The sequence below is a fragment of the Stegodyphus dumicola genome, chromosome 2, assembly GCF_044657685.1.
Source record: "Stegodyphus dumicola isolate Sdum_Otavi_A_Nest chromosome 2, ASM4465768v1".
Classification (NCBI taxonomy): domain Eukaryota; kingdom Metazoa; phylum Arthropoda; class Arachnida; order Araneae; family Eresidae; genus Stegodyphus; species Stegodyphus dumicola.
This window is the reverse complement of record NC_140769.1, coordinates 262,061,595-262,089,226: the sequence shown is the minus strand read 5'-3', so window position 1 is coordinate 262,089,226 and position 27,632 is coordinate 262,061,595. Positions and strand designations below refer to the sequence as shown.

At 30.6% G+C, this 27,632-nt stretch overlaps 1 long non-coding RNA gene across 6 annotated transcripts; it reads left to right on the top strand.

Annotated features, from left to right (window-relative positions):
• Positions 1-1,552: 1,552 nt before the first annotated feature.
• Positions 1,553-27,071, top strand: LOC118195934 (uncharacterized). 6 transcript variants are annotated; one of them, XR_015039852.1, is made up of 8 exons: positions 1,553-1,625; positions 9,193-9,347; positions 14,470-14,535; positions 15,924-16,028; positions 16,963-16,999; positions 18,303-18,411; positions 24,313-24,421; positions 25,277-27,071. It is a non-coding gene; the product is annotated as an uncharacterized LOC118195934 (long non-coding RNA). The 6 variants fall into 6 exon arrangements; XR_015039851.1 differs by lacking the exon at positions 15,924-16,028 and having other exon boundaries at positions 16,966-16,999; XR_015039849.1 differs by lacking the exon at positions 15,924-16,028.
• The last annotated feature ends 561 nt before the right edge of the window (positions 27,072-27,632 follow it).

The window sequence follows — 27,632 nt, the reverse complement described above, 5'->3', positions numbered from 1 at the left end:
TCCGTAATAAATAGTACCGTTTCTAAAGCGCTTACTTGAGTATTCGTGATTTCTTCTTAGCATTGTTTGTTTTTGTATCATTGTTGAAGAAATCTTACGTGGAAGTGTTTAAGATGGTTTCTCTTAATCGTATTATGCAATTTTTTTTTTTTTTTTTTTTTTTTTACTGTAACTCATAAGAATCTAAGTGATTTAAAGAATTTAAAAATTCCGATATTTAGGATTTTGAGATTGTTTTGTAACGTTTGGTGATTTACTCCAAATACTTAGTACTTTTATCCGAAGCTTCAGAATGCGTTATAACTTACTGCTTTTTACTTTGAATGCATCTTCTGTGTATGGATAGCTTCTATTTTTTTATCTGATATGGTTACGGACTGTATATGCATACCTACTTTTGTCTGACGTTCTGCTTCTTTCTTGCTGTTTTATCTCATGGTAGAAGGAAGCATTTTGCCTTGTATGTTCGCTTACGCGTCAAACTATTACGCTACCAGCGTATCACGGACTCTAAAGAGACTACTATATTCTAAAGTATTCATTTATTTAATAAAACATCACTCAGGTATATAGCATACAATTAATCTTCAATAAGCCTAACTAACTACAGAAACATATTTTCCTAATTATATGAATTTCCTTGCTGCCACTTCCAAGAAACCAAACTAACAGCAATTATTAGTGGCCAAAAAGTAAAAGTAATAAGTATTGTAAAATTATAAGTATAATTTAAGTAAAAAATTAAAGGAAAGTAAGTACAAAATACAAACTACATTGTTTTGAAATCCAACATTGTATGCCATATTTGGACTCCTCACCTTTTACGGTTTATTTTACTATTATTATTATTTATTTACTTATTTTATTTTATTTAGTTATTTATTTTAACTTTACTGACTTAGCGTTAAGTTAGTTTCCTAACTAGAGTTTAAATTGTTATCAAACTGGACATCCTTTTTTTTTTTTTTTTTTTTTTTTTTTTTCTTTTTTGCCAGCGCTTTCAACTAGCTCGGACGCATTTAAAGAGTTTTCAAAGTGCCACACTCCTAATCGGAGGTTTTAGAACTTTTTTTCTTTCCTCTGATAAGAAACAAATGTTCAGATGTGCTCAATCACGGGAACGAAGCAACCTCCCCTCTTTTTTTAACTCTTTTTCAGTTCGATTATTTAGCATTTTCAACACCTAATCAACATATTATTATACATATACAACATCATATTAGGGCTTTCATTACTAGGTGATAGATGACATGGTCTCCTCCAAAATTTGACATATTTTTCATTTCACATCAGGACACGTTCATGTTCAGTTTTCTTCACACTTCTATTTCATCTTCTCCACCTTAGGTCCATTATTACTACTATTTTTATTTAGTCTGAGAATTTTCCCTTTGTTTATTTTAATCCATATTTTTTACTTGACCTTAAAAATTTTGTATCAAATGCTAAAATTATTTCCTTTCTATTTGCTCCTAAGAATACGCAGTTTCTTCATCTAGTTAGTTCATAGTTGAAGTTTTTTCATCTATACTACACACTTGAGCTTTTTCACCTTGCGGGTAAAAAGACTTAGCAGATGCAAAAGAGAACATCTCTGTCTCCTAAGATGTTTATGATGCTTGACTGTATGTAAATATCTTCAGTTTTATCAGTCTCTTTTTCTATTAATTGCCTAATAAAATTAATTCCTCAAAAGTCGAATTTAGTAACTGGTAGTTTTAATTCTTTATGATAGTTTTCTTTAATTTTTTAATTCTAAGGAGGAATTATTTTCGTAATAAAAGAAGAAATGTAACTACTAGTAGTTGTAATAGTTTTCTTAAGATTGTTATTTAATGTTTGGAACGTAATTTGATTGTTCTGTAGAATGGTACACATTTTTTTTTTTTTTTTTTTTTTTGGTTTAATCCTAGTATCCGGTGCACACGGGATTTGACTACTTTTGGCGACTTTATGATGAGCTGTGAAAACGGGACATATACGATGAGTAGTTAACGGGTCATTCAAAGAAAATATATAGTTAAACATAGTATATACTATGTATATAGTATATATACTATGTGTGTATATACATATACTATGTGTGTATAGTATATATATAGACGTTCTTTGGGTCATTTTTGGTGTTGGAGATAATTTTCAAAGTCGCGCCAAGGCTGCACCGTATACTAGGATTTTACCGTTATTTTTAACTGTAATGATTTTAATGCACATCAAATACAAATGAATATTTTTTTATAAAAATGCAGTAAAAAAGCAATAAAATTTTAAATTGGTTGTTAAGTTGCAAGTGATACCATTTAGAGACCTTGATCTGTCTTGAAATAAAGTTTTATAAAATTGATTCATTTAAATAAGAAAGAAGGGCTGATCTTTGGAATATGGTAACAGGTAGTTTGGCGACATTTTGGAGGCGATAAAGGTTACTATCTAGGACTTTGGTAATAATGTGAGAAGTACCAAAGCCCCCTGAAGATAATTCTATTTCAGGCGGCTTTGGAAGTACTCACTTCCGATTACGCATTATTTTCTGTGAGGGAAATGAGAGATCATGAGATATGTCATGTGACATTAATGGACGAATTATAGTTCTTTAATTGGAAAAGGGGGTAAAAATTTGGAAAAATATCGGTAGTAATATATTATTTTGTATTAAGCTTCATTGTGTGTTGTGTGAAATACTGTTGATTAATTTTCGGATTGCATGGCGCTATGTAAAGTGAAAGAAATTAGCAGTAGTACTACAGCCAATTGGAACTCTTTCTGTAGGAAAGTGTGCATGCCACGTAATGAAGATTCTGAAGAAGATTAGGTAAGTTAGTATTTTTAATCATTTGAGGATATTATTTTTATGCATTGTTTTAAATGTAAGAGGTAAATAAATTAATATGGTATTATGGAAAATTGTTATTAGCAATGATTTAGTTTAAAGTAATTAGGATTGTAATCTAATTTTTATTAATTTAATGTATGTACTTATTTATATTTTAAGTAGTGTTTTTTAATTTAATTATATTTTGATTTAATGATCGTGAGTTATATGTTTGTAGTATTTTGGAATACGTTTGAGTAGAATACGTTGAGTATTTTCATGCATTTTCGTGAAATTTTTCTAATTTATGAGAAAAAAGCAGTGTACATGGATATAGTGAAGAGTGTGCGCAATGCCATTTTTGTGCAATTCTGGGATATTTTTTTTAAGTAAAAATAAGTCGACGTGTACATGGTTTAATTATATTTTAATTAAATGATAGTTATTTTGTGAATTATATGTTTGTAGTAATTTGGTATACGTTTCAGTGGAAGTAAACGTGCATGGAAATAATTTAAATATTTAAGACTAAGTATTTGTAACCATTTTTAATGTTTTGTTATAGATTCGTTGGTGACGTTTATAATAGATAATTTAGAGGTAAAAGTTTTTGGATATTTTATTTATTTTATATGTGCAAATGTTCATCTTTGGAAAGGGTATATACTTTTTCGCGATCAGGTAATTTCATATATGTCCTTTTTAACAAATTTAAAGATTCAAAAAATTTTCATGCATTTTCGTGAAATTTTTCTAATTTATGAGAAAAAAGCAATGTACATGGATATAGTGAAGAGTGTGCGCAATGCCATTTTTGTGCAATTTTTTTTAAGTAAAAATAAGTCGACGTGTACATGGTTTAATTATATTTTAATTAAATGATAGTTATTTTGTGAATTATATGTTTGTAGTAATTTGGTATACATTTCAGTGGAAGTAAATGTGCATGGAAATAATTTAAATATTTGAGACTAAGTATTTGTAACCATTTTTAATGTTTTGTTATAGATTCGTTGGTGACGTTTATAATAGATAATTTAGAGATAAAAGTTTTTGGATATTTTATTTATTTTATATGTGCAAATGTTCATCTTTGGAAAGGGTATATACTTTTTGGCGATCAGGTAATTTCATATATGTCCTTTTTACCGAATTTAAAGATTCAAAATTTTTTCATGCATTTTCGTGAAATTTTAATAATTTATGAGAAAAAAGCAGTGTACATGGATATAGTGAAGAGTGTGCGCAATGCCATTTTTGTGCAATTCTGGGATTTTTTTTAAGTAAAAATAAGTTGACGTGTACATGGTTTAATTATATTTTAATTAAATGATAGTTATTTTGTGAATTATATGTTTGTAGCAATTTGGTATACGTTTGAGTGGATGTAAACGTGCATGGAAATAATTTAAATATTTGACAGTAACCATTTTTAATGTTTTGTTATGAATTTGTTGGTGACGTTTATAATAGATAATTTAGAGGTAAAAGTTTTTGGATATTTTTAATATTATATGTGGAAATAGACTAGAAGAGAAACACGCTAATGTGACAATCAAAATCGTAAAAAACAACCTTATATTTAGCGTAGGTATAATGAAACACTCAATCGATTTCGAGGGCAGCTAAAGGTCCCTCCTCATCAGGAGAAAGAAATACATAGAAAGAAGAAAATAGGAATCACAGAAACACGTGGTGCTTATCAGCACTGCACGTGGTTATAACTAGATTTTTAATCAGAGTTGCACTGGCCGCCTACTTTTACTGAGCCAGGCTGTCTGATCAAGCATAAAGAAATATTAGCGAAGTTAAAATAGGGAGCGAGGGGCAAATGCACATTACGCTCAAAATCTGAACTTCAAATAATGGAAAGCAACCACTGAACGGATTTTTATACCCTCTGGTAGTACCAAGTGCGAGGAGGTAACGCCATCTATCGGCAAAAATAATTGAATTAAGACAGTAGAATTTTAAAGGCATTAGGAAGGACTGGATTGGACTTCAAATCATTAACTAAACTTTCTAAATCTTTGTGAATGTGAAAAGCCTCAAGAAAATCCAATTCGCCTATGGAAGAAGCCTTTTGGATGATTTTTGCAGACCCAAAATCAAAATTATGGTTAAAAGTCCAGCTATGATACGCTATTGAAGACTTGTTAATTTCCCCTTTTTTGACATAAGATTCATGTTCCTTGATACAAAACTTCAACGCTCTTTTTGTTTGGCCAATATATCTTAAACCACACTGACATGATATACTATAAATTCCCCAAGAATTCAAGACAGAAACGCAATCTTTTAGAATCGAAGGGTGAATTTTATTAATAGGGGAGAAACCGACTTGAAAATTGAATTTCTGGAGAATCCGTGCAATTTTATAGCTAACAGAAGGATAAAATGGAAGCACGACAAGGTCATTGATATTATTTCTAACAGTGGAATGTCTTCTTTGATGGGAATCTGAAAATGTTTTGACAGCTTTATCAATAATCACGGGAGAAAATCCATGGTCAATCGCAACTGCTCTCAAATAATTAAGTTCATTGGTAAGCAAAGATTCAGAGGAACAAACTTTTAGCGCGCGGAAAACGTAATAGTAAAAAGAAGCCATTTTTTGCTTAACAGGGTGGCATGACTTGGCATGGGGTGGTAAACAAACTGCAAAGGGTTTACGGTACACAGTGGTGCTAAAATCAGTTTCGTTGCGGATTATAAGAATATCGAGGAAGGGGAGGGAATTGTTGGATTCAATTTCAAGAGTGAATTGGATGGCTGGATCAATTGAACTGTTAGAAATAATATCAATGACCTTGTCGTGCTTCCATTTTATTCTTCTGTTAGCTATAAAATTGCACGGATTCTCCAGAAATTCAATTTTCAAGTCGGTTTCTCCCCTATTAATAAAATTCACCCTTCGATTCTAAAAGATTGCGTTTCTGTCTTGAATTCTTGGGGAATTTATAGTATATCATGTCAGTGTGGTTTAAGATATATTGGCCAAACAAAAAGAGCGTTGAAGTTTTGTATCAAGGAACATGAATCTTATGTCAAAAAAGGGGAAATTAACAAGTCTTCAATAGCGTATCATAGCTGGACTTTTAACCATAATTTTGATTTTGGGTCTGCAAAAATCATCCAAAAGGCTTCTTCCATAGGCGAATTGGATTTTCTTGAGGCTTTTCACATTCACAAAGATTTAGAAAGTTTAGTTAATGATTTGAAGTCCAATCCAGTCCTTCCTAATGCCTTTAAAATTCTACTGTCTTAATTCAATTATTTTTGCCGATAGATGTCGTTACCTCCTCGCACTTGGTACTACCAGAGGGTATAAAAATCCGTTCAGTGGTTGCTTTCCATTATTTGAAGTTCAGATTTTGAGCGTAATGTGCATTTGCCCCTCGCTCCCTATTTTAACTTCGCTAATATTTCTTTATGCTTGATCAGACAGCCTGGCTCAGTAAAAGTAGGCGGCCAGTGCAACTCTGATTAAAAATCTAGTTATAACCACGTGCAGTGCTGATAAGCACCACGTGTTTCTGTGATTCCTATTTTCTTCTTTCTATGTATTTCTTTCTCCTGATGAGGAGGGACCTTTAGCTGCCCTCGAAATCGATTGAGTGTTTCATTATACCTACGCTAAATATAAGGTTGTTTTTTACGATTTTGATATGTGGAAATGTTCATCCTTGGATAGGGTATATACTCTTTCGCGATCAGGTAATTTCATATATGTGCCTTTTACCGAGTGTAAAGATTCACAAAATTTTCCTGCATTTTCGTGCAAATTTTTGTAATTTTGAGAAAATGGCAGTTTAGATGGATAAAGTCAAGAGTGTGCGCAATGCCATTTTTGTGCAATTCTGGGATGTTTTTTTAAGTAAAAATAAGTCAACGTGCACATGGTTACTGTGTATGTGCGGTTTTGAAAAACACGGCAAGGAGTTTGCGATTCTGCACTTTTTCCCAATTTTGCAGTTAATATTTGTCATGATTAAGCAGTTTTGTTCCATAAAATTTCTAGCATAAGTGTAATTCGGCTAGGAGATTGTTGGAAAAAGTGTTGAGTAAATAAAAAGAAAAGAAATATGTATTTACTTTGTGAAGACAAAATGGCGGCCAAAAAAAAAAAAATAGAGGTTTGCTGTAGCAGAGTTGGTCGCCAAATTTTCGCCAAAAAATCGCCAAGTTACCATAATCTAAAGATCAACCGAAAGAAGCATAGCTGAAATTTTGCTAACACTAGTCCTGAGAATTATTTGATTTTGCAAATTGAGTTAAATCCTCTGTATTTCCCCCTTGAGGTAAGACATAGAATTTAATGTAAATTTATTCACCAGTATTATTTAACATCTGTCGTCTCTGTAACCTTAAATGGGAAACTTAAAAACTGATTGACTAATTTTTTAACTGATATTATTCAGATGTAATTTTATGGTTGATTAACTGATTGTGTATAATTCTGTACATAAACCGAGTAAAATTGAATTAGATTCTAAAATGGATAGATTGTAAACCTCACTAAAAATATTTTGAATATAGATTAAAGTCTAATGGATTTTAAATTTTTATTACATGTATTTTATTATTTTATATGCTGTGCAATATTTAGCACTCCTAATATTCAAGTACAGTAGAATCTCTCTTACGTGGTAGCAACTGGCCTTCACCAATTCCGAATAAGTAATTTTTACAGATAATTGAACCCATGTAATCACTTATCTGTTTATGCTTTGTAGTGCTATCCATACAAATTGCAGAGCCCAAAGTGGTCATAATTTTTTATCTGTTGGCCACTATTAAATAAATAAAATCAGAAATCTAAAAAAAAAAAAAAAAAAAAGATTTAAAATTAAAACACACTATGGTTTTTATCTCCCAGAAAAATTAAATTCAAGCAACATTTTAAAACTATCATGTGTACTTTTACTTGAAAATTATGAATTTCTTAGTATTAACACATATAACTTCGAATGTCTGCCTGCTTAAAGATTGTTGTAGTAGTTTTAAAAATTGGCTGAGTATAAAATGAAGCTTCATAATACCATGTATAGAGATAAGGGTAGATGTCTCCAAGGAGGCCTAAAACCCTTATTTAATATAGTTAGTGCATAGGACATATATGTTCCACCCTGTATTCATTGTAATGAAATTTATGCAATGAAATATAATAATTAAATAATTACAGTAGCAATTATAATACAGTAATAGTTATTTTTTGCACTTTATTATAAAATTATGTATGCATAGCAAAATTAAAATTAAAAAACACTCATATATTAACCAATATATAAGTAAATTAATAAATGCACAAAATTAAACACAATGTGAGTGAAACATTTGATTACAAATAATGATTAGTATCTCAACTTAGATTATTTAAAAGTGATATTCTGCTTCCGTAAGTCTATGCTCTTTGAATGCTACAGAAAAAACAGTTAAAAAATAAGAACAGGAAGAATCCCTGTTGTGGAATTTAATGTCCATCCATCCTATTTTGTGACTAAATTGGTCTAGATAGAGCATGCATGCTTATGCTCATGTTGTGGCTGCAGCATATTATATAATACACTCCTCTTTAAAAGTACATATTCATATTCATGATTAGTCATTTTCATGACATGCAATCTTCTAAAATATGCTTGTGTGTTCTTAATTTCCAATAATTAAGCATTATAGCTGCTTTGAATAACCTTAGCCACAGATGAATGTTGTTTGGAGATAGCGTGAATTCTGGATTTTTTTTACTTTTTTGCTTTTTACTTTATCTCTCCCATGTTGCTAAAAATTATTCATGTTAGAACATAGATGAACATTTTCTTGACAGATCGTGTGAAAATCTGCTGTTCTTCATCGGTTTCTTACCATGTAACTGTCGTCCTGTGCATTGTCATTTTCATCTTGCTCTTCTTTCTTGTCAGGGTCTCGTTCTTGGGTATCTTTACGTATATTTTAGTGATTAGATGCATCACTAAAATATACGTAAAGATACCCAAGCAAACTTTCTCTGTAAGTTGACAATGAGTTTGCGAGTTTTCAGTGGGAGTGTTAAATATCAGTCACCAAAAAGCTTTACATAAATTAAAATAAAATGCCTAATTTTAAGAATTTATTTTAAAACACATGAAATGAAATTAAGTATAAATTTAAAAATATTAATTAAATTTAAAACACATGAAATTAAATTAAATTATTAATTAATATTCTTAAATTAATTAATTTAAGAATTTATTTTCTAGAAATCTGAAATAGAGGGAACATTATTTTCTCATGTGGGCTTTCTTATGTTTGAATATTTATTCTGTGGGCTATTGTTACATAACCAGTGTTTAAAATATTCTTTTGATAACACAAAAATGTAAGCACTTTACTTTTCTTTATAGTGCATTTCCTCAAAAAAGAAGATACCTGATAATGCTGGCAATAAAACTTCAATTAAAATAATGTGTGTCATCTCTCCAATTAATATGCACATCCTGACACATCCAAAACACCAAAGAATTAGAAGTGCTAAAGCATTAACATCATTTCAAATCAGGTAAAGAATTTGCTCACAAGTAATGTAGAACATAATTAATGCAGTTTTTTTGTGCTTGGTATCAAGCACATAATTACATTTTTATGTTTTATGTAATGTTATTTAGAGGTAAGTTTTGCAGTGTAAAAATATTTTGTAGGATGGAAGTTTTGAGTAAAATGAATGATTTGGTGAAACGATAGATCTCAGCCACAAATATGAAAAAGGTACGTAGAGGAATTTAAAAATTTCTTTTATTGTTTCTCGAAGGAAACATGGGGTTTCTTATGAACCATCACTTCAGTTGTGTTGTGAACAATTGTCTCTTCATCAGTATTTCATTATTATGTTGGGCCCACCAGCGGCCAAGCAGTAGAGTCCCTGAACACTGGTAGTTTGGTCTGAGGTTTGAATCCCGTGAACGGGCTGGCTGCATGGCCGTTTTCGTGGTTTACCCCATGTGTAACATGTATACAAGTCAGTTTCCTGTAGAAAGTCCTCCACAAAGGCATCCCTTCCCTTAGCAGATAGCCCTAGTATGCTTTGCCATAATTAAATAAACCAATTATTATTAAGTCACAAACTATTCACCCTCTCCAGATCTGTAGACGTGATGAATATTACAACCTTCTATTTCCTGCATGGCCTCTTAACCTACTTCTCTTCTTAAAAAGATGTAAATTGTTGTTAGAAAAAACTGCTTGCCTGATGTGAAGGTCCGTGCAGTAAAGCATCTAGAAATCCTGCCATGTGATAACCTGAAACCTGAGCTTCTGGTTGTGTTTCAACATCCTGAAGCAAGAGAAACACATAGAGATAATATACAGGCATCTTTTTCTTGAGCACAGACACAGCAGTTTCATTCCCGTGTATACAGATGGTTCAAAATCATGGTTATGTAGGCCTGTTGTTTATGAGTGGAAACCATACAGAGGGCTAATGGCTGCATGATGTTTCCACTGTATTTAGTGCTGAATTAACTGCTTATTTTGCTCTTACATTCATCTCTAACCTATACCAGAAAAAGTTTGTAATTTACAGCAACCTGTTTAGTGCTGTAAAAGCTTTGGAAAGTTTCTTTATCTATTTAACATTTTGAGATCACATCAAAATTTTAAAAGCCACAGGTATCAGATTCATTTCTGCTGGGGCATGTAGGTATACAACTTAATGAGCTGGCAGACACAACAGCAAGTTTTGCAATTGCTTTGTTGAATAAGCTTGTCCTGTACAGTGATATTAAAATGGTCATCAAGCACATAATGCTGAATAAATGGCAATTATTCTGGGATATTCAGTTTCTGACTTGCATGAGAAGTACCAAACCTAAAGTAGATTATTGGGTGACCTCTAGAAACCAGAGGGAAGAAGTCTTGTTAATAAATCTAGAAAGTGGCCTTTTTCAAGTCACATACAGTTACCTTTTGAAGGCTGAGAGTGAACCTGTTTGGTAAAATTATAATAGCATTCTTTCCATTTTTCACTTTTTAATTGAATATTCGCATTTTAACAAACATCGATGGAAGTATTTTAGTGACTGTGAGCCTCTTGACTGTATTATAAGGAAAGAGGTTGATAATTTGTTTAATAATAATAATAAAAATTTGTTTAATAATAGTAATAATAAACTGATAATTTGTTTCAGTACCTAAAAGAGATGGGTCTTTATTATTTAATTCGATTTTGTTTTATTGTTTGATGTTGTCTCTTGATGTTTTAATGCTATGTTTTTAATTTTTTTAAGTCCATTTTATATCTGAAAATATCTGAGTTTTACATAATTGTTCACTTCAGAATTTATCATTTTATCATACCCATCGATTTTCGATATGTGCTGTCATTTTAAATTAGTGGTTGGCTGTAGCATATGCTTGTACCTGATTTTATTAGGAATGTATCAGACATGTTTTTGGTGCATGTAACCATTAAATTTTTGCACCAGAAAATCCACCACCACCTAGGCAAGAAACCTCCAGTTTTCAATTAACCTCTCATTAATCTGATAACCACTATATTTCTTTTGTTTTTCTCTTATTCTGGGATTTTTAATGATTTTTATTAGCTTAATATTCATCAAAAAACTTGATTTCTGGTGTTGGAAATGAATCTTCACTAAGCTACATTTGAAAGAAAACTAAGATTCTGTTTTCGATGAAATATTATGCCTAATTATTATTGTGTGTGTGTGAGAGAGGAAATATGTCTAAAAACATGGTGATCCTGTTCTAAAATGACTGTGACTCATCTGATGAATGATACCAAAGAACACAAAGCAAGGCTGAGGTTGTTCTTTGCATTTCTCTCATGTGAATTTCATCTTCAGGGTTTTTTTTTTTTTTTTTTTTTTTTAACTGTCAGTACTCGGAGACCTTTTGTAGCTTGAACTATCAGCCGCAAAGCCACGAAATTTTGTACAGGGACTATTGACAACACGGGAAAAAGAAATCCATGAAAAAATAGTTCCAAAAGTTGCCGATAGGAGAAAATGTGACACTTTACACTTTAAGTCAGCTTTTTTTCAGAAGTGATGAGGCTCATTTTTATTTGAATGGGACTGTCAGCACTCAGAATTTTAGAATTTGGGCGTCTGAACAACCCCATGTGGTTCAAGAAATCCCACTTCATTCCCTAAAAATAACTGTTTGGTATGTTTTTACTGCAGATTTTATCATCAGATCGTACTATTGTGGAGACTATTACCCAAGCAGGACCGCAGACCTGTTCTGTAAACACTCAAGGATATCATGATATGCTGAGTAGTTTTGTTATCCCACAACTTCAGCAAAGGCAATGCTTAGATAAAATTGTCTTTATGTAGGCTGGAGTACCACCACTAATTGGTACATCCATTCAGCAACTGTTGTACCATCAATTTACTGAAGAAAGAGTCCATAGTCGCTGTTTTCGTGTTGCATGGTCACCTCACTCCCTGGATCTAACCCCATGTGATTTTTTTCTTGTGGGGTTATTTAAAATCTACGTTTTATCATGGTGGAGTTTCTAACTTATCAGTTTTAAAGGAAAACTTAACACAGGCTGTTATGAACATACATCCTGAAATGTTCCATTCACCTGTAGAAAGTACAGTGAACAGAATGCAATGCTTAGTTCAAGAAAATGGAGGTCATATTGAAAATAGCTGATGTCTTTCCCGGGAAAGCGATTCAACTGAATAAAAACAAGAGAACAAGGATAAAAAACGAAGTCAAATAGAATGTTCTCTCTCGCCTCCCCCCTTTTTTTTAAATTTGTAACCATTTACAGAAATTATTTTTTAGAATAAGGAACATTTGTGGAAAATTATTTCTTTGTTATTCATTTATCTACTTACTCTAATAACTTTTTAAAGTGGTCAGAAATTTTTTGTGTAGTTAAACTTAAAATTTAGATCAAAAGCACCATATTCCCCCTATCGGTAACTTTTAGAACTAATTTTTTTTTTTTCCATGGATTCACAGATGATGGGTAAGATTTCCACAGATGACTTTTCTAGTATTATTTCATCAAAGAAATTAAACACATTTCTAATCTGAATCATTTGTCATTGGGATTTTTTTATTGCACTCATTTAAGGGCTACTGTTTGTAAACATGTTCATTGTTCTTTTAAAAAAGTTTATTTTGGTATACTTATTTATATATTTTACTGATATATTATTTAAGTGTTATTTTTGGTCATAAAAATTTCTCCTGCTTTTTTTTTTTTTTTTTTTTTTTTTAAGTTTCAACCTGATGAAAGTTTATTGATATCAGATACTATGTAAAAATTGCACGTGATAAAAATCTGAGTTCATATCTTTAATTGGTGTATACAAATTCCCTGCATCTTCATTATACTTATTCTATTGCAAAATCTTGTTGAGCAGTGTAATCAAATACTTAAAGGTCTAAACTTTTTTGCATTGCATTTTACTGAAGAATAAAAATTTAAAGTGACTAACCTGGCATTAATTTTTTTAATCCATTTTATATCTGAAATTATCCGAGTTTTACATAATTGTTCACTTCAGAATTTATCATTTTATCATACCCATCGTTTTTCGATATGTGCTGTCATTTTAAATTTGTGTTTGGCTGTAGCATATGCTTGTACCTGATTTTATTAGGAAAGTATCAGACATGTTTTTGGTGCATGTAACCATTAAATTTTTGCACCAGAAAATCCACCACCACTTAGGCAAGAAACCTCCAATTTTCAATTAACCTCTCATTAATCTGATAACCACTATATTTCTTTTGTTTTTCTGTTATTCTGGGATTTTTAATGATTTTTAATTAGTTTAATATTCATCAAAAAACTTGATTTCTGGTGTTGGAAATGAATCTTCACTAAACTACTTTTGAAAGAAAACTAAGATTCTGTTTTTGATAAAATAGTATGCCTAATTATTATTGTGTGTGTGAGAGAGAGGAAATATGTCCAAAAACATGGTGATCCTGTTCTAAAATGACTGTGACTCATCTGATGAATGATACCAAAGAATATAAAGCAAGGCTGAGGTTATTCTTTGCATTTCTCTCATGTGAATTTAATGTTCAGGGTGGTTTTTTTTTTTTTTTTTTTTTTTTTTTTTTTTTTTTCAAACTGACAGTACTCGGAGACCTCTGTAGCTTGAACTATCAGCCGCAAAGCCACGAAATTTTGTACAGGGACTATTGACAATACGGGAAAAAGAAATCCATGAAGAAATAATTCCAAAAGTTGCCGATAGGAGAAAATGTGACACTTTACACTTTAAGACAGTTTTTTTTTTCAGAAGTGATGAGGCTCATTTGGATTGATAAAGTGTTCGGTAAGTGATTTTGCTAGATTACTAATCCATCAGGAGGCATGAATGATGACTTAATAAAAATTGTAATCACTTTTATTTCCAAAATCCTGAATTTTTTAAATTAAACAGATTTAATATCTGAAAGTGATGAGATAGCAGGTTTGTTCTCTTTGTTTTGGAATTGCTTTGTTAAAAATTAGTGGCAGATTAATTGTCCATCATCCTGCATAGGTTTTTGTAAAGTATCATGTATTAAGATGTGTATCTATAAAATTCTTGAGTAGAACTTTGCACTGAGATATTAGATATTTAATTACTTATTTTTTATGTTAATTATGGTTTTTCATAAGCCCATGAAAATTTATTTTTTAGGAGATGGTTTAATTCTGTACTTCTGAAGCAGCCCCTCAAAAATCTTGGTTTTGATGTGTTGGATGAGTAAGTATTCATAATTTGGTTGTATTTTATTTTAACTTATATATAATTCCAATACAAAATTTAAACAGATGTTAGGTTATGTGTAAAAGATGTTAGGTATGTGTGTTTTATATCTGTTGTGATTATTTGTAGCATATATTCTGTACTAGAGACCAAAATGCCAATGCTTGTTTTCAACATATAGGGTAAGAAACATATAAGTATATTACCAAAATACTACAGGAAATATTTCACTATCAAAAAATTATTGCCATGAAAATGTGAGCCAGTGTAACCATTAACATCAGAGTAAATTTATTATTAGTGATTCTATGCAGAATGCAGCACCTTTATTAAACACAACATGAATAACCCATCATGAAGATTGAAAGTCACATCTTATATTTTACTGCAGTTCATTGCTTTTTTTCTTCCTTACATCAATTTTGTCTTAAATTTAGCTGTTGCATGCTGCCAGGATTTTTTTTTTTTTTATCTGATTGCATATATATTAGAAATGTTTGGCGATGTATCTCAGTTTTAAATCATCATTTATTGTATTCAATCAAAAATATAAGACTAAAAGTTTTCTAGCCAGCTTTTCAGGAATGGAGTGTTAAAAGTGTTTAACACAGTTAAAATCTATATCTTTTGATGCAAAAGGTGAAATTTGTAATTAAAAATTTTATAATATTTTGCAGTTCTTTTCAGATAAATATGGGTGAGAGGTATCATTTGATGTTTATTATTATACCAGCATATCCTTCTCAGAATTCTTAATTCAGTATTATTTTTTCAACATAAAATATCTTGGAAAATAATTTAAACATGGTATGGGTTTGAAATTTATATGTTTTCAGTGTAGCTGTATTTCATTAATTTTATAACCACAAAAGAAAATCACACAGCAAAGAAATTAGATGCATTTAAATAATTCTTAGGTTTTAGAGGATAAGGTACTTTATGTTTCTGCACCTGAAAATTCTTGTACATTCTGTTTTACAACCTCAGATGTGCAACTAATATTGAAAATAAATGAAATTACACAGGAAAGGAGTTTATTTGGAAAAGAAAATTTGGTCTTTTCCTTGTTTCCGGCATTTTCAAGTAACTAACCTTTGCATGTGCATATTATACGTGTGTTTAAATCCATATCAATTTGCATGCTTTATATTTAACTGTCGTGTGGCTGAACAGTATATGAATGTGAATATAAGTCTAATATGTTTTCCTCATAAATTTCTTTTGAAGTATTTCATTTTATTATTATTTTATGAATAAAACTTATGAGCCCTAAAATTAATCAAACAAGTATGTTTCGCTAATACATAAAACTGACAGCGAGTTTATAAAGTTTCGTGGAATTGTGGATAATGAGAAAATACTAAGAACTTCCACTTTATCTTTAGGAATTGAAGGCTAAATGTGTTACCACTGTAAACAGAAAACATTTCTTTCTCTTGAATACTTTATTATGTTTGGTCATGGCATAAACTTTTAATGAGGAGCTAAAGGTAAACTATGTTCTAATGATTAAAATTAAGTATAGCTGTTAGTTTAATTGCTACATTAATTATTCATAACATGAAAACATCTTTTGAAAATGTATATTTCTTTGAATTATCATGATTTTTGTAAGCACTTCTAAGGAAATTTATCAGAGTTGTTTACTGTTTCCGGAAGCAGATTTGGTGTCCTCATATAATGCAAGAAAATGTATTGTCGTTTAAAGAAAGCATTTGATGCAAACCATATGCACAATCTATCCACTAAAATAAATGTACAGCTATGTTTTGAATAGTAAAATCTCTTCATAATTATTGAATCATCATGTGTCAGTGATTAACAGAATGATATAATAGCAAATTTCTTCTCATGGTTTGGCATTGCTTTTCCTTAACTTTTTCCTTAACTAATTTTAAACATATGATTTTATATTCCATATGATGAATTTCTGAGCAATTAATTCTTAAATTAGTAGTCATTAAATGCAGCATAACAGTTTAGTTTAAAATTATTTTAGGAATTGGCATTAATATATAAACATTATATTGCAGTTTTAAAATTTTAATTTTATGAGTTTGAAATATGTTTTTAAATTTTTTAACTTGCATCAAATGTAGTTGAAATTCAAAATAGGTAAGTGAATTGTGATTTGAAGTTATCAGATTGCAATTCAGTTTTTTTCAAATGTTTCATTCGAATTTCACATATCTTGTTTTCTCTATTATCTAATAATTTTCAGTGCAATCATGTTTCTGTATGAGTGCACAGAATATAAAAGGTGTTACATTCATTTGTAGTTTTTGTGTTTATAAATTATTCATAGTTAAGATATGTTAAACGATTTTATATTTATGAAATTGTTGTGAGTATTTTTGTAAATTGAACTTATATTGATGTACATGCTTCATATTGCTTTGTCTTACGGTCATTTTATATTGGCAGCAGCTATTGTGTTTACCAAAGAAGAACATCTGGTATTGTAAGTAAAATTTTCATGCATGTTCACATATTTTAATATATTATGGTGAATGGAGGTTGTGGCTTGGTGTATATCCTTAAAAGACATGACTCCATTTCGTTAAACAAAACTTTTATTCATGCACACCATAATTTTATACACAACTATCATAACATAACGAAATAACATAACAGAAAACTACTAAACTAAAATTTGTACATCCTACACTCGAGCTAAGCGCAAAGTGGGTGAGTTCACCATTGCGCTAGCAGTTTTTACATAAACCACATGATGTGGACATCAGACTGCCACAATATGCTGAATTGTTAAATTACATCTAACAACCTTAACATACAAACTACTAATGGGTAGTCTATATTTTAGAGTACCCCTTTTATTATCCGCAAGATGTTGTTTCATTTATTGCCGAGTTGTAGCTTCAATTATGGTAACCTGAGTATCCTATGAAGAATGATTTAGAAACCCTATTATGATAGGATTAGTTGTAATGGGTGACTGCAGTGATTTTGATTGTTGGGAAAATATTTCTCAGGGCTTATTTTTTGTTGTACACCATAAAAATGGCTGCCAGTGGTAAGATTAACCTGGAGTTTCTGTACAATTTGAAACGAATGAGAAAGAAAACATTGATTGACTGGTATGTAAATGGAGATTTAAATGGCTTCATTCAGCTCTCAGTAAATTACACAGTAACATTTAAGAATTCGGAAACCGGAACTCCTATGAACACTATGGAAGAATAATGGGTGTAATAAAATGGGATTTTTGAAAGAAATGCCACCAATAGTCCCGTAGAACCGAGGATATTTTTTGTCTTAACTTTTGTGAATTTATGTGATGACGGCAGTATACGGATTCTAGTTCAGATAATTTTAAATAGTTTTTGGATGCTTTTAAGGAATTCTATGCACTACACATCAAAGACACAAAAATTTCTGTGTAAGGGAAATTGATATTTCCTTTTTATACTGCACAGATTAGAAAACATGTATTTCCATTTTTATGTTATTTCCTTGTTTTATTTTCAATTAAAATGCGGTTTATTGAGGTTATAATTTTTTTATGTTTTAATAATGTTTTATTTTATTAGGTTTTTTAATGCTATTTTACTTGGGAGTGCGTTGCATGTAAACAAGAATGACGCCAAAAAATCCCACATTTTCGCCAAGGGGTACCCTAAAATATATTTTCCCCTACTATTATGTTTGTGTCTTTCTAACATAAAGATGCTACTATTATGTTTGTGTCTTTTTAACATAAATATGACATGAGCAATTATTGGTCTCATTTTTGTTCCTCTCAGAAATGGTTTAGTGAAGTCAAAGAATTTCAGTACCTGATGTAGAAAGACAACCACATGTAAATTTTGTTCATATGAATCCAGAAGCATTTAGCCTTCTGGAAGTGGAACTGTAAGTATGTTTTTTCTTATGTGTAAAATAACATTTGTCATTAAATATTTAAATGCTGATTAAACAAATTTAATGATTTTTTTCATGTTTAATTCTAAATTGCTTTAAGTTTATTTTACTTCAATACTGCAGCTATAGTTCAGGACGGGTTTAAAAGTTTTGTTTTTAATTTTTAGAGTATTATTGTGTTTCTTTTTGCACTTAGTACCATTAACAGCTTTCAGTGCTAGCTATTATTCCTGTTTCCTTTTAAGGTTTTTTTTTTTTTTTTTTTTGGTTGTTTTCCAATTGGTTAATTTGCAAGTGTTTTCCCTTTAATATCGATTGCTTTTTAGGTTTTTAGTTTTCCTTGCAAAAAGACTAACTGTAAAGTAGGTTAGCTTCCTCTTTAGTTTTAAATTGTGTTAAACCTCTTACACATGGTTGCAATTATGAATATTGTTGAGGAATTGCCTTGCTTTGATTCCAATTTAATTTTAGCTTTAGATGCTTTAAGTTTATATATATATGTCTAACTTAGAAAGGGGAAAATCATAAAAATGCTGAAAATTTTATGATCATTTTATCTTTGTTTTCAAATAGAAATTTGAACCTTTATGTGACATGTAAAGCATGACACAATTTAAAACTTGTAAATTAGGCAAAATATCAGCCGTAAGAATCATAGATTTCTAATCAAAACTCTACTGATTCAGTTATTGAGTTTTCATTAAAATCTGTGCAAAACAAAAGGTGTGTCAATTTTTACTGTGGGATTATTTTTATTATTTTAAGTTTGGGAGAATTCTCTTTATATTGCTTGTATTTTTAACAAAATTTAATCGATATCTTCCATTTTCATTATAAAATTTTCTCAAGTGGACTATTTCAATTAGCATAGTTGTTGACTGGATTTTATTGATTCTTATGCTTTTCAGTTCAAGTTTTAATGTTAGATAAAGGATGGCATTTCTGACCGTAGTGTCTGTGTCATAACAATATTTAACAATGTGCTGCCATATGTATTTATATGTATATGAAATGTTGTTTTTAGCCACTGTTCTTTTTTTGACTCGCATATCATAAATGTTCCCTAATGTCATGTAGCATATTTGTGAAACATAATACATTTATATCTGTTTTTAGACCATAATTAGATTGTATTCGTTTCAGTACATTAGCTGCTTATGCTTTCAGCCACCTAAAATAGTTAATGTGAAAAAGAAAATTTTTGCAATGATTTTAATGAATTTGGCTAGTTTAATTTTATGTAATTTTATGTATCCAGCTAGTAATTAATAATAATTGAATTGAATCTGCATTTATTGATTTTAAATTGCTTTGTTAATTAGTAACAGGATAAATTCATTGCTGAATGACAACACACTGCATAGAAGATAAAAATATTTTAGGAACCAGTGTTAATAAGTTTCTTTTAAATCATTGAGTTTTCTGATTTAATTTGAAACTGAAAGTCTCATTGCTTTCCAGAGTGCCAACATACAGCTTATATATTCTTAAGCTGTTAATCAAAAGCTCCTTAAATTTCAACTAAATATGAAATAAATAAAAAGCAGACCTGAAATTCGAGCTTCAGAATGCACATGTTCTGAACAAAGACTGTATGTTTAAATGTCTAAGTGCCAACATTTTTCTACACTGCACGAGCATACATACCAACATACATGCATATATACAGATTCTTAATCATTTAGCAGTAGAGGTAAGGCCACTATGATCAAAAATTATATTTTATTTGCCAAAGTTTTATGTACCATTAGCCACTTAAAATCATTTATTCAATTACATATAAAATGTGTTTCCTTTGGGCGAATCTGAATACATGTTACACGATCCAAACAAATACAATGACATGTTATATGGAATGCATATTAAAATATGGAATGCATATCTGGATACAAATGGCACTTGATGTATTAAAAATGGTCATGCCTAAAGTACATCCCAGAGGCTGGGACTGGGGTCCCTTGAATTCCTTTGGACAGAGGCCGTGGGTAGCTCTTAGCCAAAATTTTGTTCTAGCTTCGATCATTACCATGTGGTTTTCTTAAAATAAAAAATCCATTCCTTAAATTTTTCTGATAGAAACTTTTTACAACTTAAAAAATTATTTTTGAGACATTGTTCATTGTGAAGTTTAAAAAATATTACTTTTACTCTGAATTGTAGTACTTTTATTCTAGTATATTACGTTTTACTGAAAATTTCTTATTATTATGTGCAGGTGTAGTGATGTGAAAATTTTTAATTCAAAAAGGCAAATATATATAAATAGCATATGTTTTACTGCAAATTTCTTATTATTATGTGCAGGTGCAGTGATGTGAAAATTTTAATTCTAAAAGGCAAATGTATATAAATAGCATGTATTTCAAATATATTTCAAAATGCGTTTTCATTGGAGACTTACTTTAGCTCACTGTATTTCAACCATTAGACAAACCTTTACACCCCATAAAAACATCTAAAAAAAAGTTTATAATTTATATATATTGAGTCATATAAGTCTGTGGGTTTTTGCCATTAGATGGTGTTAATGCCTATATATCTGGCAACATTCACCCAATTGTCTCAAACGAACATGTGTTTTAAAAGGTGACATTCAACTTCCATTGTTTTTGAAGATAGTTTTTTAATTTGTTCTAATTCATTGCTAGTGTAAAAAGTTGTGTTGATTTGAAAGTGAGTGAAATATCTGAAGAAATACACTATGTGATGAAAGTGCATCTTGAAACACTAAGTGAAATATCTAAAGAAATACACTACTAAATTTATTCTGCTTTATCACAGCAGTTTTTTACTATAAAAAATGTAAAAATGCTGCAAAAAGATGCCAAACAAATTTGTTAAGTGTACGGTGAGAATGCTGTTAGTGAATGAAATTCCCAGGAGTGGTTTGCTCGATTCCGTTCTGGAAATTTCGATGTCAAAGATGCACCTTGCTGTGGGTTAGCCAGTCACTGAAAAAGGTCGATGAAATTTTGCAACTGGTGGAGCAAGGCTAGCACGCAAGCTGTCAGGAAATAGCGGAGGCACTAAATATCAACCACATGACAGTTTGGAATCATTTAAAACAGTCTATGAAGAAAAGCTTGATGTTTGGGTACCACATGAATTAATCGAAAAAATTTGATTGATCAAATGATGATCAGTGAAATGCTGCTGAAATGCAACAAAATTGCAAAACAACTATTTTTGAAGCAAATCATTACAGGTGATGGAAAATGGGTGAAATGTAAGAATATCAAATGCAAGCAATCATGGTCAAAGGCTGGTGACCCTCCACAAATGACTTCAAAGCATGGATTGTTGACAAACAAGCTTATGTTGGGTGTTTGGTGGGATTGGCCCTACCAGACACTCAATATAACTTTGGGAGCAACTAGAATTGGCCAAAGAAAGGTAGTTGTGTTCTATCAAGGCAATGTGCAGCCACACACATCTTTGATGACTTGGAACAAATTGATGGAACTTGGTTGGGAAGTTTTGATGCATCCACCATACAGCTCAGACCTTGCACCATCTGACTACCATTTGTTTCAATCTCTGCAAACTCTCTTGATGGTAAAAAAATTGGCTGACCAAAATGCCGTAGAAAATCACTTGGCCACGCTTTTCGATGATAAACCACCGAAGTTTTACACCGATGCAATCATGAAGCTACTCAAAAAATGGCAAGAGGTCACATATAATAATGGTCAATATGTACTTGATTAAAATTGATTTTGAATAAAGAAATCTTTTGTTCAAAAATGTACCAAAAGACCATGGATACTTTTTATATGGCCCAATATATATACAGTACAAAGTCTTTAATCCGGACGTCCATAATCCGGAATGATCTATAATCTGGACCTCAAAGCTACAAACTTTCTGTGCATGCATAAACGCATTATGCGTTTATGCATGCACATAATACCTTTACATACGCATTTATACATGTGCATAATATGTTTATGCATGCACATAATACATTTATGCATGCACGTTTAATGTATAACAGATGGTATAAGCTAGGCTAAAATTATCTATTTCAGTTAATGTTGCAGATTACGTTGTTCCTTAATCTTTTAATTTGATCCGGCTTATTATTTTTTGCAGATTGTTAGAGCAATTTTATAAAAAGTAAGCTTGAACTTTCGATTATGTCAAAAGGAGCTTCCGATTCTGGAGCTGCCAAAGGATCTACAAAGCGAAAGCATGCTTCGACGTCCATCAAACAAAAAGTGGAATTGCTGCAGAAAATGGATAAAGGCATATCCTTTGTTTCTCTAACCATTCCAAAATCTGTTTATCAATTTCACGCTGCTCTGCCGGGGAGGGGGGGACGTCGCGGACGTGCAATGAACTGGAAGTTGATCTGTCAGCACTATCCTCATCTTCTGGGCAGATGTTTTTATTTTATTTGGCTTATAATTCCTAACTAAATGTAATATTTTATCTTGATGTACTCCTTTGATATGATTTAAATCAAATTCCTCATCGTTATAAATATCATGAATACACATCAAATAGGATAGTTGCAATTTTCTAATTTCAGCTATGTGTAATGTATGCTTTATGCATGCGTGCGTTGAAAGAAGTGCTTAATAAAGTAAACAAATAAATATTAAGGTTTTTTTTTTTTTTTTTGGTAAATTTTGATATCCTTTAGATCATAATTGCTCTTTATTTCATAAATTACAGTTTCATGTTTTTAAATTTATAATTTCTGCATGCCATCTTATCAGATTTAAATTGATGATGTATAATCCGGAATCACCGAAGTCCCGACGGCTTATAATTCCGAATTAAAGACTTTGTACTGTATATCTAATGATAGCACAACATATTTGAAGCGTTGAATGTAAACATGTTGAGATGTAGATGCGTAGAAGTACTGATGGCGAAGATTTGATGCTTAGAGTAACCATCCATTTTGAAGAAGAAACAATCAAGCCAAATCAAATTCCACATTTATTTAAATTAACATTTTGTGGCCATAATTCACTTGGCACTCCAATCATCCCTATTTCCAGCACAATTTTGATACTATTGTTATATAAACGATCATTTCAGTACATAGAGGATTGCAGCAAAGCATCTGACCACGAGGAAAGCAAAAGTGAAAAAGGAAAGAGTGTCGCAGTACTTCAGAGGAAGAAGGAAAGAAGTCAAGCTTCAGCTTGAGTTAGTTTGGGTTTACAATTATTTTGATTGGGCAAGAGATATCTGCAGTAAATGTTATGTAAGATCACATGATTATTTCGAATCACGCAATTTAGATTTATAGTGCTATTTTTAAGACAGACAGAGGAAGTCCTCAAATTAAATTAAAACTAAAAAAGGTTATCAGACAATTAAATTTAGAAGTTTGTTTTCATATTTTTTATCTTACACACACACACATATATATATATATGTATAAGATAGGTAACTCAAAATAATTAACTTTAATTCAGCAATAGTTCTTTTAATTACTCATTTTAATTTAGATGCTTTCCTTCATTCTTTCCTGTTTTAAAACTAACTGCATCACTTGAAAAATTATGTCATCCCTAATCTTGCACTGCAGCAGTTAGCTCTTGTCCAATATCAAAGCTTAAAATTTAAACAAAGAAATCGAGGTTTTTAAATACCACTGTTACTATTGTACAGTTCCCTTTTTCCTTGCTTTGCTTGCTGCTGACAACATGTATATTCTCATCACTTTGCTTTATTTTTCTAAAAATGTAAACTATTATTTAAAAGTGTCGAGGGTGTGATTATCACCCAAAATGATATGTGTTTATGTTTATTAAGAGTGACGTGAATGAATCCATGTGTTGTTTTCATGAAATCTGTCTCTGTTCCATCATCATGTCATATATTTCAAATAATTTGTTTGGCCTGCATTTACAGTTAAAATAAGTATAATTTCAGAGGCAACCAGTCTGTATGGGTTTACAGGATTGCAGTTTTCGAAAACTGGGAATGTTAACCTTAACCTGACATCGAAACATTCACTCTCTCGAGTAAATATGTCTGTTATGTAAGTATAAATTTACCTGTGTAGAAATATTTTCTGTGAAACATAATTCTTTAATTGAGTTTTTTAGAATTTATTAGCATTGTTTTTATTTTCCTCAAGAAAATTTATAGAAAAAAATTGATCTGAAGAATATTAATTTAATGATTCAGTTGAAAAATCTCTTTAAAAGTATGTGTAAAATTCACCATTAATTTAGGTAACTTGAATTTTGTGTGAAATTCAAGGTTAGTTACAAAGGATAAACTAAGTCTCTCTATATATATGTAATATTAAAAGCACAGGAAATGGTAAGATGCATTTCATCCATTCTGCTGCCACTTACATGCTTAAGATGACGTCGTACTTCAAAATGGGAGTTATTCTATTCAAATATAATTAGGAAGTATCTTATCTGAAAAAGGATGATTTGATACACATGGAAAAAATAAAGATTGTGATTTTTCAAGATATGTTGTGCTAAATTGCATCATCATGCTTTCCACTCTGCCACCTTCAAACCACAGTTTCTTTACAATAATATGGCGCAGCCGATTTTCGACCCTATTTTCGACCTCGATTGCGTGGAACGTAAGTGCAGTTTATTTCAACAAATCTCACATCCTCTAAAGAATGGATAAAATAAAAAAAGGTAACTATTCATCTGAATTCCCTATCAAGCCACTATGGTCTTCTCGGTCATCTACGCAGTATCTTGAGAGTTCCACTGCTTTCATCTGCGCATTTGAAATCATTACATATATATATGTATATAAAGTAAAAAATATGTAAAACAAAATTATAATTTAAATAACTGTCTTTAATTCTCCCTCTCTGTTCTAAAAATTGTAATAACTTTTTTGATTGCATCATTTCTAGATCATTCCATCTTGCATGGCCTGCACAACGCTGATGACATAACTCATAGCACGAGAATGTAACATGAGAACTGAAACTTTTCTAACCTTTGGAAACCAAAACCTTTCTCTTAACAGACTGCCAGATTGGATAAATGCACAGTTAGCTTGCAGTTCTGTTGCTGCTTGGACTCTATTTCATTTCACCGTGCTTTGTTTTGCTGCTAACTACAGCATTATTTAAAATGTGATACTCTATGTAAAATTATGGTGGGAATAATGTGTTCATGATCATAAGTAATGAAAAATATAGTTTTGATAATTAGATTGTGTCTGGCAATAAAGATTATGCTCAATTTGCACACATCTCTCTGTCTGTCCTTTGAGTATCATCTTTCTAATTATGCAGCAGTCTCTCTAAGTTATTTGTGTAATAAGCAAAATCAAAATTACATGGTTCTTTACTTCATCCATGTGCTTTGTCCTTTATAATTTGCCATAGAGATAATTTCACTTGCCTTTTTTGTACTTGTTTTGCAGGAAATGCGTACATAATTTCAGATTCTAAATTCTCTTTTGGAGAGAAATAATGAAACATTCAAAATAGCTTCAATCAAATCACTGCTGAAGAAGCTGGTGCTTCATTCCCAGAACCACCAGAAAAGCATATGATAATTTTAAGCTTGACACAAGGTTTCAGTTCATTCGTAAAATTTTAGAGAACGTAGACTCTAGAATATTCGCATAACAAGAATGTTTTCTTGTTATGCAATTAACAAACAAAAAAAGGAAAAAAAAAAAAAAAAAAAGATTATTATTTACTTGCTTTTTAAAAAAAATTTTACTTGATAAACATTACTTTGAAGCATTAAGCCATCAGCACTGAAATATTTCTGTTTAATGTAGCACATTTATTTTAGTACTATTTTATATTAATTGGAAAACTAAATTTTTTGTTTGTACTATTTTTTTCTTCTAAACCTTTTAAATTCCTTTGTCCTGTTTAATTAAAATTTTTACACATGTATGCAAATTTAGATCTGATTTAACATGCTTTTTTGTTGACTCTACCTATTGAATAACTTTGGAACATTATTATAATTAAAAACCCTAAATTGAGACATTCATTTTTGTAATAACATAATAGCATGACAATAAAATATACATGTATGCAAATTTAGATCTGATTTAACATGCTTTTTGTTGACTCTATCTATTGAATAACTTTGGAACATTATTATAATTAAAAGCCCTAAATTGAGACATTCATTTTTGTAATAAGATAATAGCATGACAATAAAATATACATGATAGTAGTTCTTAATCCCACTGAAGGATGACAATAAATTGGATGCTAAATGTATGTGTTATGTGTTTTAAATTGCTCACTAAAAGACATTCCAAGCCTTTTCTTGGAACAAGAAAATGATTCAACAACAGCTAGCAGCTAGCCTTAAGAATATGAACTTCATTGTGTAATAATAATGAGCTTACTGCAGATGTTTATTTTTAAAAAATAGTTTCACAATATGAACAGCGAATTATTTGAAATTTCATATTGTAAATTGTATATTGCTTCTTATTGTAATAGATAGACAATATGAAGATATTGACAAAACATTTTTGCCTTACATAAATCCTTGTTTTCTCATTTGATGTTTCAAAAGTAGTGATATCGTATTGTTATGCTATCATTCTTAAATGAGAAATTATTTTCAGAATATTAAAAGAATAATTAGTTTTTCGACGACTGTAATGCGTCTTTGGAACTGTCCTATGTAATATTGACGATGAATAAATTGTGTTTTGATTCTTCATCAAGTGTTATCTTCAATCACTCCAAATCCAGGAACCCGTAAAACGCAGCAATATTATGAATTTGCTATGTGCAATGCATAATACTTTTTATAATTTCTTTAATATGTGAAACTTGCCATTGTTTTCTAGAATATGAACTCTGATAAGATCCAATAAATGAGCATTTTGGAAAACGTTTAATGAAAGTCACTTATGCTTGTTACTTAATCTATTAACATCAGGAACCATTTTTTAAATGAGTATTTAAATTTTATGAACTTCAAAATTGAGTACCTCGCTCTTTAATTTGTGTCCGAAATCGAATTTTCGGGAAAACGATCTTAAACTTAAATTAAATATTTCGTCCAGTTTTTGTCGTATGGAAGTCAAAAGTTTTGTGTTTTATTGTTTAGAATAACTGCAAACATTTACTAACTAATAACTATAGCTATCGAGGGGTCACATAGATGTTAGATTTTGCAATTTTTATAAAAGGAATTTTTCAACTTTAGTAATACCATAAAATGAATATTTTCGTTATTTAAAACATTTTTTGTATATGGAAGTAAATGTTTACTACC